The 13,000-nt window shown below is 38.4% G+C and overlaps 1 protein-coding gene across 2 annotated transcripts in view; it reads left to right on the top strand.

Annotated features, from left to right (window-relative positions):
• LOC121522340 (glutaminase kidney isoform, mitochondrial-like) overlaps positions 1–13,000 on the top strand; it is a 59,598-nt gene that overhangs the window by 916 nt on the left and 45,682 nt on the right. The gene's annotated exons all lie outside the window — the stretch shown is intronic.

Genomic DNA, 13,000 nt, shown 5'->3' with positions numbered 1-13,000 from the left:
AGCAGTGTAAACGTTATAGACCAGGGTCAGAGATCAAACTGAGGACAAAAACACACGGAGGCTTGTTAAGTTTGAAGCTGGCAGTTTGTACATTTATCCGCTTTAGCTACACACTGTAGACACTGTGGCGCAATTTTAACCGTAGTCTTGAAGGTAACATATTTCGAAATCAAACCATTCTAGCAAATGTTATTCTTTTTCTATTTTAATAGCATTGTCTTGGGTCAGTATTCGCAATCTGGTTTGTATGGCTTCTAGCAGCTTCTGTGACCTCCCACTCTCACCCACTTCTCCCTCTGGAGTGACTGCTTCAGACCATACTGTCTGCTGTCTGTACTGTGCAGCAAAGCGAGCTGATGGAGACTGGGGGGAAAGAGTTCAACTTCAACTGCTTAATGGAGATAAACACAATACTTTTTTTTATACCGAAGTTACAATGATATTTCCATGGGTCTTAAAAAGTACTGAACGTTGATAGATCTATTTAGTGAAAATTAAGGCTTGTTAAAAGTACTCAAGACTCAAGTACGCAAGACTGTAAGTTCTTAAATTTTGGAGTTTTCGAGTTTTCTTAAAATTATTTTTTTCCGTGTTTGTCTTTTAAATGTTATTTTAATCACATGTGAGATTCTTTTAAAGCCATGCAAGATCTGACTGTGCTGAGCTGTCATTGCATCCTCAGCCCAGCTGCTTCTCCAATGTAAAATAGAAAAAAAAAAGTACTTGTAAGACTTTGGTAAGGCAACTATGGGTCATCTACTGAAAAAAAGACCCTGCATTGTTAGCCACCTTATGTTGTCAAACTCAACTCAAACAGCAACCTCCAGTCCTGAAAAATGAAGCCAATGCAGAAGTTCAAAAAATTGCTATACCAAGAGTGTCCACTTGAGGCTGGCTGCGGGAGCACTGGAAGTCACCTACACAGCACATGTTAAAAAGTCGTTTTTACACTAGAAATAAGCTGGTTTACAGCCTGATTTAAACAAAAACAAACGCGTCTCATTAGCTAATGTCTTCATGGCCTCCCACTGTACGGAGGTGGAATTTTTTTGTACCACAATTGTTTCGATTATATTGAGGAAAAACCTCACTGCACACTGATTGGCCTGTCTCATTTGATTGACAGATAGCTTGACAGGCAGAAGCTACCTTTCTGTCAACCAGAATGCTAGCTAGCTAGCTGACAGAAATTCGAGTTAGTGGGTGGGCTGCTAGGTTGAACCAAAGTTTGGTTGAGACAGCGATTTCAGTATGGCCGCAGACTGGCTTCAAACCATTTAAGCAAATGGTTTTTTTTTTTCACTTGTTTGCTTGGTTTGAATAGCATAGTTTTGGAACTTTTTGCATTCTGGTTTAAATTGCTTCTAGTTAGGGAGCTTGGAGGATGCCTTGGATGCTACCATCAAATCTATCTCTGTGATTGGCGAGAGAGTGGGAGTTGTAAAGCAGTTCACCCACTTTGGCATCGTAATGCATCGACCCACTGACTGCGAGACTGAGATAAGCCGCCGACTTGGACTCACCCATTGGTCGATGGTTCGCTGAGCAAGACAGTGTGGCGTTCCCGGTATCTGAGCATGCCGACAAAAGTCAGGGCAAAGTCAGACCAAACAACACGGTTTTAACTGATTTAAAGTTCTTCAGTTCTTACGGGTTTTTTTTTACCAAGTTGTGATGCTATAGCTTGATATTGACATGCAATATCCGATTCAGTTACATTATAGAAGCACACCTTTATAGTAAACTGATTAAAGTCAGCTGTGCACAGTGAATGTATGTCATTATGAATTCTTTACATTTAAGCTTTATATTTATCTTGTAAATAGATAAAGAGGTAGCTTTATTCCACTAAATAGGGTCTCCATATTCAGTTTCAGACACATTCCCCTTGAGTCAACTGATAACATATAACCATAACAGAGCAATATGCTGTATAACACTAGAAAAGGGATTTAAATAGAATTCTGTTTCTTTGCATGTTCTTATGTGTTCTCAATGTTTAGCGGTTATCTTAATCATCACATGTTGATTCTTGGTCATTTTTATATTGCTACAGTTAACTTGTAGAAACATACAGAAACTGTTGTTTAACTTCTATCACATCCCCCTTCAGAGAACAAAAATCCTGCCTGGATGACTAGTTGAGTTCTAAATTGTTAAAACAACACAAAGAGTCAGAGAGATAGCCCTGGCATCAGCACGCTTTCTCATTTAGCATGGCCTCTCGTTAATCATTTTCATGTAATGTGAGGCATGCTCAACATTTTTCCCCTAAGCTACACGTGTGCATTCATAAGAACAGAGTCCTCTCTGGGGTCAGCTTTTCCCAGGAAGGACTCTCATGCTTTCCAGTCCTTGATTACACTTTTCCCTCAGCTTTGACGATGAGTATCTTGAATTAAAATTCCTCTCTTCCTAGGCAGTGATGACACTGAATACAAATTGGCTTTGCACTTTCCATAAGTGACGTGTCAAGCAGCTGCGTTGTTTCAGTGTAGAAGGGATGACTACATCAAAAAGTACTCAAAACACTGCTACTTCATGGGTATGAATTCAAGTCATACCTTCTTCCGGTAGGGAATAACATTTGTATGCCTCAGTGCAGTACAGGTAGGGATGCACAGATGGATCGGTTTAACATCGGGATCATGTAGAGATGTTCCCAGTTAAATTGTGCTAGACAGATTAGCCTTAAGTGGAGAAAATACTCAACAAACAGTTTATCACTTTGAATTGTGTTAGTGGGTATATGACATGAGGTTGATGTGATTCAAGTTAGGAGCTATCTCTGTCAGCCTTCATTCCACTTTGCAGATTAATGTGGTGCTAAATGTGGTTACCCATGACTTCACTTGAGTAGTTATATATGAGTATAACTCAACAGGCTGTTGAGCATACAACTTTATTTCCATGTTTTAATTCACTGCAATAGCATTGTTTGTATGCTTGCATTAACTTCTAATTTTTGTGTCCCGCAAAGAGGCAGGGCAAGCTCTGACCCTTACCCTGGCAGGAAGGCAGCAGCTATTAACTGAAGGGACCGTGGCTAGTTGTGGGCTTTATTAATTTTTAAAGAGCATTTGACCAGGATTTGGTCTAATTCTCTTGATATATAATTAGTTTAACTGACTTGCTCTTCTTGTGCCGGCAAATCTGGTATCCGAATTGTATCATGTAGCCAGCTAAATGCACGCAACCCTAGTTTTATCCAAAATCAGCCCTTTTGTCAAACAGCGACCACATGTGCCAATAACAGTATCAGATGTTCATTTGTTGTGTTATATCAGTTTAATGCTGACAGATGATTCAGAAAGAGGATTTATTGTCAAGCAGGAGTTGTGAACTGTTGGATAAAGTCTGATCTGTTTCCAAGGTCAAACATGGCCCTTTGACACCAAAATAAGAAATTTAAAAAAAACTGCATCATTGGCCATTGGCTAAATTTTTGTTAGGATTATAATCACTGGCCCTGATTTTCCAATCGGTGCATCTCTAACTAAAAATATGATTAAAGCTTCTGTAATAACCTTTGGGTTTGTTACAATTTCAGCCCTCCTTATGGGCAAAGCAGTGCCCTTGAAATATCTTCTGGTTCTTAATTTGTCACAATATTTTACCCTGCTCTCATTTAACAGTCAGTTAGTCACATACTGCTAATGTTTGCTTCTTAAAATGTAAACTAAGACTGTCTGCAGCATAAAGGAAATCTCCATATCTTTCATCTAGCCTGCAGTAGCATTTCAGTTCATTGAAACGATGATACAAGATAATAAATTTTGTGCTATGTATGGTTCTGTTTGGTTTTAAAACAAGACAAAGCAAAGCACCATAGTCTGACGTTTTAAATGTTAAGCAGTGAAACCCCAAGCTACAGTTTGTCGAGCCCTTCCTCTCTAGAAGGAATGCTGCTTTGGTCTGATGCTGGCAAGCAGCTGATGACATGCCACAGAAGTTATTGCAGAGCAAACTTGAACTTTTGGCATGTTTAAAGTAGCAACACTTTTTCAGCTGGAGGTATAAATAGAGTGAATGTTTTGTTCACAGATGGATCTTTTGAATATGTGACTGGACATCATGAGACATTGTGTTCTCACTAGCTGGGGTCAGTCCTGTGATTCATACTTTGTGAGTCAGCAGCACGTGATTGGGATGGCATATTGGCCAACTTGATGATGATGACTCATAAGATAAACCCCCGTGTGGTTTATGAATTGTACCCCCCTCTGTGAATGAAGAAACAATCTCTTCTCTTTCCACCATTTCTTTTGTTTTGAAGTGAACACAATGTATACATTTGTAAAAGAATGAGTGGCAGAAAAGGCCAAACTGTGGCACTGCCATCTGTTAAAACTTCCAGGAAAATGAACTGCTAGAGTACTGTAAGCCCACAAAGCATTGCAGAAATGTTTAACTGGGCCAGGTTTCTGGCTTACTGGGTACATCCATGATAATTTGTAGAATCAGTCACAGCATTGGGGGGAGGAGGTAGCTCGGCTTAAGATATAAAAAACAGACAAATGACTGTTGATACACATAGCAGAACAGAAAGTGAAAATAGAGAGTGAAAGACACTCTGTAAATGTCTAAACATCGGTGCTGTTTGTTAAACGTCACAGTTTTACTCATTTTACTGTAATGTAGTAGTTTGTTAAAGCCATGTATTTTGTCATTCCTCCTGTGTAAGAATGTGTTAAGAAGAGACTGAAAAAGATGAAACAGAAAGCATAGCACTCGAGAAGAGATAAAACAGTTTGGAAATTGTACAAAAGCAGGAGTTGTGGGAATTAAACCTAAATTCAGGCACATATTAAGGGTGGTTTTATGTTTATAAACATGTATATATGAATGAGCAGGAGTGTGTGCATTTATTTTTGTTAGAGTTGATTATTGAGGGGGGAAGGGCAAGGTTTAGGATGAGGGTTTGTATCTGTGGTAAGAGTTTTAGACCAGCTCTTAACAGTCGATGATTAGGAGAGAACCTGCCAAATGCAGGTCACTGAGTTCATGCGTCATGACTTGACAGAGATCCAGCACATCCTCCATGACTGTTTTGACTGCTTGTCTACATCTGATCATCAAATTAGTTTAATTTTCTTTTGAGCTGAGCACATTGACATTTAATCATATGTTGTCATTAATCTGTTCATTGTTTGGCTGTAGCAAACTAGCATAGCACAGCACAAAGACAAATATTTTAGGCTTCTTTTATCTGGTGGATTAACAGCTGCCGGGGTTGGAAGAGCAACTTCCCCCACAACTAGTTTTTGAACTTAAAATGCAGGTGTATCAATCCACAAACCACCATGTTAATCCATTTGCAAAACATACTCAGAATGTTAACATGTGCTGCTGTTTATCTGACCCACAATTTCAGGTCAATCAGGATGCCTTTTCACACATGCAACCTTGGTATTTTCCAGAGAATTACAATTATGGTGTTTGAATAAAATAAATACCTAATAGTCTGGAGTTTTAAAACTTTATTTAACATCTTCATTTAAATGGTTTGTATATTACAAAATCTTAATTGGCTGAGCAGTAATATCCATAACTTAAAGCTTAATTAACAGACAACCTATCAAGTCCTGAATAAATTCTGTTGTAAATGTAAACTTATACACTGCTTTCCATGAAGGCTCATGTCTTCAACAATGTTGGTGGTCTGCAGTCTTTGGTGACTCATTTAGTGATTGCATTATTTAGCTTAGTTGTTGTTTTGTTGACAAATCCAAGTCTGCTGATCTTCCAGTGTAGCTTGACAACCTCGGCTTGATCCTGTGTTGATGTTAGCATCTTCACTGACACACACCTTTAGTTTCATCTTAACTTCCATTCACCAGCTTTTTAAATATAAATTTGCCTTTGAGCAGACCGGGGTCTGTTTCCTCACTCATTGGTGTTGGCTGTGTTTGCCCTGCCTTTCATCTCTGTACCAACAGGTGTGTAAACATCTTTGCTCAAGGACTATGGGGAAAGTTGTGCTCAGACTTGGTCATATGATTAATCTGCATCATTATTTTTTTATACTCTAAGGTTTCCAGATTTAGCATTAACCTCAACAGCCCTAAAAATGCTCTGCAATAACACTTGGGTGGCTGTAAATATAGCTGGGTGACCCATCTAGGTATTGTCTGGTTGGTAAACACTGCATTATTTAGTGGATTGATCTCCAGTGCGTTTTCTACTGTAGGTGTGTTGGTCCAACTCTGAGAAATTCAGTTAAGTACAGTATCGATTGGATTAAACCTGTTTACATGTTTTTAAATTTCTAGTTTTAGATAGAATAACACAATAATTAGGCTTTTTTAACTGCATATAAACATACTGACTGACTGAGGAAACAATAGTTCAAAAGACAGCATAGTAAAAACATTTTAAAATAGAAGTCTGAGCTAGAGCTAGAAAGACTGAAATGAATGTGAGGTGTTCAAGAACTCTGATTACTGAATTGTGAGAAAATGCTGGAGTAGTGTGCTGGTATTGACTCTACTCTGACAAACCCTTCTTGATATGCTTTATTGAAAGTTGTCGCCTGAAAACATTTGGGTATGGTATTTGGCTATCATTTTGTTTAACCCATGGCTAGATAACTCATCAACCTCAGTTATCAGAGACTGACACAACTACAAGACAGACTACAACAGAAAAATGTAAGCTGAGACAGGAAGTGCATATTGCTGACATAAACAGAAAGAACCCAGGCCGGTGAAACTGGCAGAGACATATGGGGTGCAGTACAGTACATTGCCTTAACCTAAACAGAACTTTAGATGGGAACTGTGTCATACTGGAGGTTTATTCACTACAGATCCATTTTGATATAGTGAGACTGTTGGAATGACTGCTCAGTTAAAACATACATTCTTCAACTGCTGAATGAATAATTTAAAACTGGATGTTTAAATTTTGCCAGAGTAATTCCACAGGGTTGAAACTCTTCTAGTACAGAAAGGTAAAGGAAAAACCACTGCCTGGTACTAACCCTGTTTCCAGGAAACTCTCAAAGTGTTCTGCTTACACCACTGAGCAGCCATCCTAACACAAATGGACTAAGCCATCTGCCTGTGAGCTGGAAGAAGGTTTTTAATGGAACAAATGTAGAAAATCAGCGTGTTCTAGGCTGTAGTCACCAAATCTGTTTACCCAGTTTAAGCACACTATGGTGTATTGCTTATTTACATATCAGCTGGTGACCAATGAGAAAATGAAATAGACAAATACTACAAAAATGCAGGTTTAAGCAATTTGTCTAATTTCTAATCAGGATGTAATTGCACTTACTTCATTCTTGTATTTTCATTTACTGTTTAAATTAGTTAATACATTTTATTCTGAGAAAATTAGATAAAATTTGCTTGCATTTTTTGGCAGATATTTTCATTTGATATCAGCGCTGCAGGATTTATTTTTTTGTCATGATACCTTATAGCACCTTATCTGGACTTGTAAATTAAATATAGTGCAAAATAAATTAGACAGATATTTTTGCGTAGGTATGAGTTTTTGTGGCGTAAGGGTCAGATATTTTACCTAACAAATTTAAAGGTGTGAAATAGGCAAACAGAGCAAGAGACCCAAATAAAATGCAGGATTATTTCTATACATAAGTGACTTATTATAATAATCTTTTAGTGTCTATCAGTGTGATTTTACTGAACCTTGTTTGCTTTACAAGCCTCACAGCAAGTTCCGGGTTCGCTTCCTGATCAAGGCCTTTCTGTGTGGAGTTTGCATGTTCTCCCCTGTGCATGCCTGGGTTCTCTCTTGGTACTCTGACTTCCTCCTATCAACAAAGACATGCTCATTAGGTTAATCGGTGACTCTAAATTGGCCTTAGATGTGAGTGTGAGCATGCCTGGTTGCCTGTCTCAATATGCCAGCAATGCAACTGACTGGCAACCAGTCCAGGGTGTTCCCTGCCTCTCGCCCAAGAAAACTGGGATAGGCTCCAGCCCCCCCGCGACCCCCAACAGGATAAGCAGTGTAGAAAATTTAATGGATGCATGGATAACAGCAGAGATTCCTTATCAGTTCATTGGTGTAAGCAATGGTGGGAATCCCTAGTGGCCCCACGATACGATATTATCATGATACTTTGGTAACGATTCGATATTATTGCGATTTTAAACATTTTGCAATACAGTGAGTGTTGTGATACCATATATTACGATGTATTGCAATCTATACCATTTTTTTTTCAAATGTTTAGCTGATTTAGCATTAGTCTTGCCCTCATGTTTGTTATATTTTCACTGTATTTTATTTTCATGTAACACTTCTTGCAAACCTCAATGTGCCATGTCCATGTCACTCATGCACTGCTTCCATTCCCCTGGTGCTTCCATGTTTGTTGTACTAACTTCCTCCTACTCTGTGACCATCACCTCTGCTGGCCTCACTGGACAAATGATTGTACAAACTATTGATTTTATTTTTCCATCATCATAGACTTCAGTTCATATTAGCAATTAATTTGAAAAAAATTGATACTTGGTGGATGAGACGATATGATATATCACCAGACAAAATATCGCAATACTATGCTGTATCGATTTTTTTCTCACACCTCTGGAAAGCATTTCAAATAAAACGACCACCATCCTTGGTTTTCATAAATCCTCTGAAACCAAGAACATTTTTGAAGGGGCTTGTTTACACTAAGTGGTCATAATCTCAGTGGTTCAGATTATTTCTATTATAGATGTGGACTGCATATGTTCCCTTCAAACTAAAGTGGATTCAGTGAATTGATGGACCCACCTCGTTATACACTGACCTACTTAGGAGTCTGTTGATGAATCTCAAATGATGATGTTGGCAGGTTGAAATGGGAAAGTAGGTTGCATCTGATGGATGAGAGATGGGTTGACAGGGGAAGTGGAGAACTTGCATTTTTTATATTTGTTTGATGATTAGATGTTATTTATACAGCTTCACAAAAGGAATTGCTAGACAGTCCTTTGAGCTCTTCTCGTTGTCTTTCTTCATTCTTATAACAGCTGTTTGACTCACTTTATGGGGCCTTTACTGTGAAGCCTCTCAGCAATTCCATTGATCAAATTGGAGAATTTTGGCATATTTAAGATACAGATGATAAAAAAAAAAATTATCAAAATCAGTGCCAACTTGGGACTGATGATTGTTAGCCTCAACTATAAGCCAGTCTGAAAAAAAACACATAATCCTACTTCCCCATTAATCAACCGAAAGTAGGGCTGGGCGATTATAGCAAAAATAGAAATCATGATTAGATGAACTTTTTACCTCGATTAAGATTAATGACGATTATTCCACCCTAAACTTCAACTCTGTTTGTTTTGTAAATATTTGTATAATTTTAAAACAAAGTTTTAGCGGACTGGATGGGACGGTGTCACATGACTAGTACTTCCTCTTCTCTTGGATTTTCATCAGGTTCTATGCCCTGCATACCTGCTTTCTTTCGCGTGACTACACAGCCAGTAATTTATTTAAGGGGTGGTGGATTAGTAGAGAGAAAATTACAAGGGAAAAAATAGAAATAATTGACAGGACAGATTTACGCCGTTTAGAGGCTCTAAATGTTGGTTTCGATGATTTTTCGATTAATGGCCCAGCTGTTACCGGAAGCATCTTTTAATTAATCTTAAGCATGCCTAGTTTTTACGTTGTGTATATCTTGAAATCAAAACCATCATTTTGTTAGAAAGGAAGTTAACCACTGCAGTGTGCACTGATTATGACTTTACTACCATCAAAGTGACATTTTACTTTTATGGATTAGACATAGAAATGACTTTTTATTGTTTAGTTAAAGAAGAACATATTTAGATTTATATTGTTTGTTGCCATTCAGCTAAAAGCTAGCCAGATAAGATTTCTGGTCCATATTGGCCTGCGTTATTCCTAATATCGGCTGTCAAATGAGTACACAGGTTGCTCACACGGGGGAGTCTTTTGTATGGTATAGCAACTGCTTTCACAGCCTTAGCAGGGCTCTTCCTCATGACCACCAACTTTCTTCTGATGTGTTGAAGGCAAGTGTGCCTTTAATTGGTTAAGTACATTCTCAGTTACCCTCATGTTTTCTGCAGTAGCTGCACAAAGAGGCGGCCATGTGGACCCTTGAGTGTTTCACAGCAGAACGCTAGAAACACAAACACACTTCCCCTGTTAAAGAGAGTGTTGGTGGTTAATGAGCTTTTCACAACCTGGGAACATTTCTCCATACAGATGCAACCTAAAATATGTTAATGTGGTTTTACAGGGTTATGTTTGAGGTTTTGACTGAATTATGGTGGAATCTTTAAAAAAATATCTGTCATTATTCAGCTTTTTTTAAACATCATGTTACTGTCAGGTGCATCATCCTTGCTCATCGGTTTACCTGCACACTCTGGTTGGCTGGCTGTTTCCTGACTGTGTGCTGCACTTGTTCACTGCTGTGTGGATGAGCTGTTGTGGTGACAGATGTCAGGTCAATAACACTCCCTTTGAATTAGACACGCCTGACAGACAGCATTTTAGTCGATCTTGGTTTGTTTGCTCATGCTGAGGTGCAGTTACCTGGGTAGTTTGTGGAGTGTTTACTCAGTGCAGAGAAGAAGATGAGGAGAGACAGAGGCAGGGAGGAGGTTCATCCTGAATACAGGAATTTCAAATACTAATGTAGTCAGTGTGCAGCACAGTTACTCCCTCAGTATTGGAACAGAAGCATTTATTTGGCCAGTTTTAAGGTTAGATTTAGTCATACCTGTGGAAACCTGTTCTTGGTACCTGTTCTTGTGAAATGTCAAGAAAAGTGGGATATTAGACCAGTTTGAATCATTTAAACCAATGCAGGCCCTGCTGCTGTGTCATGACCAGCGTGTGAACGAGCCACAATGTTGGCTTTATTAATCCAAGAGCCAAAGAGGGCCGGCCAGACGGCTATAGACGGGGGAATTTCTGGAATTTAGACCCAGTCTATCTGCCTTAGACCATTGCCAAACCACTGTATGACTTTCTGCTTGACATTGTTATTTATGAGATTTTTGAGACTGATACTGATCTTAATTTTAGAGAGACAAAATTGAAGATTACTGATATAGTAGCTGGTGGGAATTTTAAACTGCAGTGAAAGAATTTCTGAACATTGAGTTCACTTTCTTGTAAATATATATCTCTATAATAATTGAATTTATATAATAATCTCATTTTCTTAAATTTCCTCCTCAAATGCTGAATCCCCCCTCCAAAAATGTTTACTGATCCTTTTAATTTTTAGAATCTTTTTAGTAGCCCTTGTAGGCTATCATACATTATGTTTCTAATTCAGATTTTAAGAAAGTTATAGTTCTGGTGTCAAGCCAAAACTGCTTATCACCATTTTTATGATTGTAATTTTCATAAATCAGTGCTTTTAGTCAACCTTTACACTACTCAGTGGGTTTTAACCAACTTAAAGCAATAAAAAATGCTTACTATGACCATTCAGTGTTATTTGATTAAAATACACCTTTTTTTATTCCCTGAGAAGTAGTGACTTTTGGGAATACAAGCTTTTGGCCTAACCCCAGGGATATGTACTTCTAAGTTTGACAATGTCAGAGCAGACAGGGCCCCACGCTCCCCTTGAGATCTTCAGCAACCCCTTCAGGGTCCCCGGACCCTAGGTTGGGAACCAGGGATGCAATGATGTATCAATTTAACGTTGATATTGGCAGATTTCGGCCCTGTTGACAAACGTCGACCATTGGCCAAGGAATGTGACATGAGCAGATCTCAGTTTTCAGTGTTTATCAGTTGCGTCCAATTAGTTTTATGCTGGCATCTGTCATTGCTCTAGCTGCTGAATCATATCAGAGATTTTACAGACAAACTCTGATCAGTTTTCATGGTCAAATGTGAGAGATTTTAAGATTTACACCAAAAGAAGCAGTGAAAAAAAAACACTGAAAGCTTAATTAGCTTAATTTAAGTCTAGATATCACATTGGTCCTTATTTTCAGGATTGACGATTCTCTAAGATGAACCATCTTTTTGACCAGAGATTCCCATAAATTTTCGGCACCACTTAAGAATTATTATGTGTGTCTTCGTCTGTGTTTTAAAATCTGCTTTACTGTTTATTAAGCATATTTTGACACTTTGATCTGTATTTTTAAGTATATGGTCTTTAAAAAGAATTCCTGCAGCTGAAGCTTTAAACAAGTAGCCTGTTCATACAGTATGCAATTTAACATCACATTTACTTCAGCCTTGTTTACAGACTGCCAAATAAAGAAAATATAAATATGACACAAATATGATGAATTTTTGAGACGTGGTTATGCAGTTAAGTAGTGACTGTATGTTATTTTAACGCAGTTTTGATTTTTATTTAAAAAAAGGTCGTGTTTTTACGTTGATTTACTGCTCTGAATAAGGCTGTGATGAGCAGTGACATAAACTTGACACACTGGTGCCTGCTGCTTACAATGAAGGAGAGAGGAGGAGGAAAGGCAGGATTACGTGCTGCAGCAGTATGATAGAGGCCAAAGCAATGCATGTAAATCAATGATTTTACTGTTTAAAACATTTTCTAATAATGATCCATGTCTGGAACTTGCATACATCACCGCCCCCCTCCGTAAAAAGACTGATGTTATAACGTTTCACCTGTGACTGCGTTATCCTGACGTTTACTTGCCAGGGGGAAAGGCTTGTAAATTACTCAGAAAATAATAATTAAAAGCGAAACAATGTTGGCTGTAACGGTTACAACAGTAAGCTACCTGCCTCAGACACACTTTACCCCGTTGAACCAGGGTATGCGGACGGCAGACCGGAGGACGCTGTCTTTAGAGCTCATCAAAAAAATGTTAATAAGCTTTGTGCAGATTGAGCAAATAAATATTTTTTTGCACACTGATGGTTCAGAAAACCAAGACGAAGCTTCGTATAAGGGTTAGAAATAGTCATGAGAACTAAATCTTAAGTTTCACTTTCACTCACAGCGTGAATCTCCGCTGCATCGAGGAGCAGAAGGGGAGGGGGGGAG

The sequence above is a fragment of the Cheilinus undulatus genome, linkage group 15 (genome assembly GCF_018320785.1).
Source record: "Cheilinus undulatus linkage group 15, ASM1832078v1, whole genome shotgun sequence".
Taxonomy (NCBI): Eukaryota; Metazoa; Chordata; class Actinopteri; order Labriformes; family Labridae; genus Cheilinus; species Cheilinus undulatus.
Note: the sequence above shows the minus strand (reverse complement) of the source record. Positions and strands in the feature narration are given on the sequence as shown.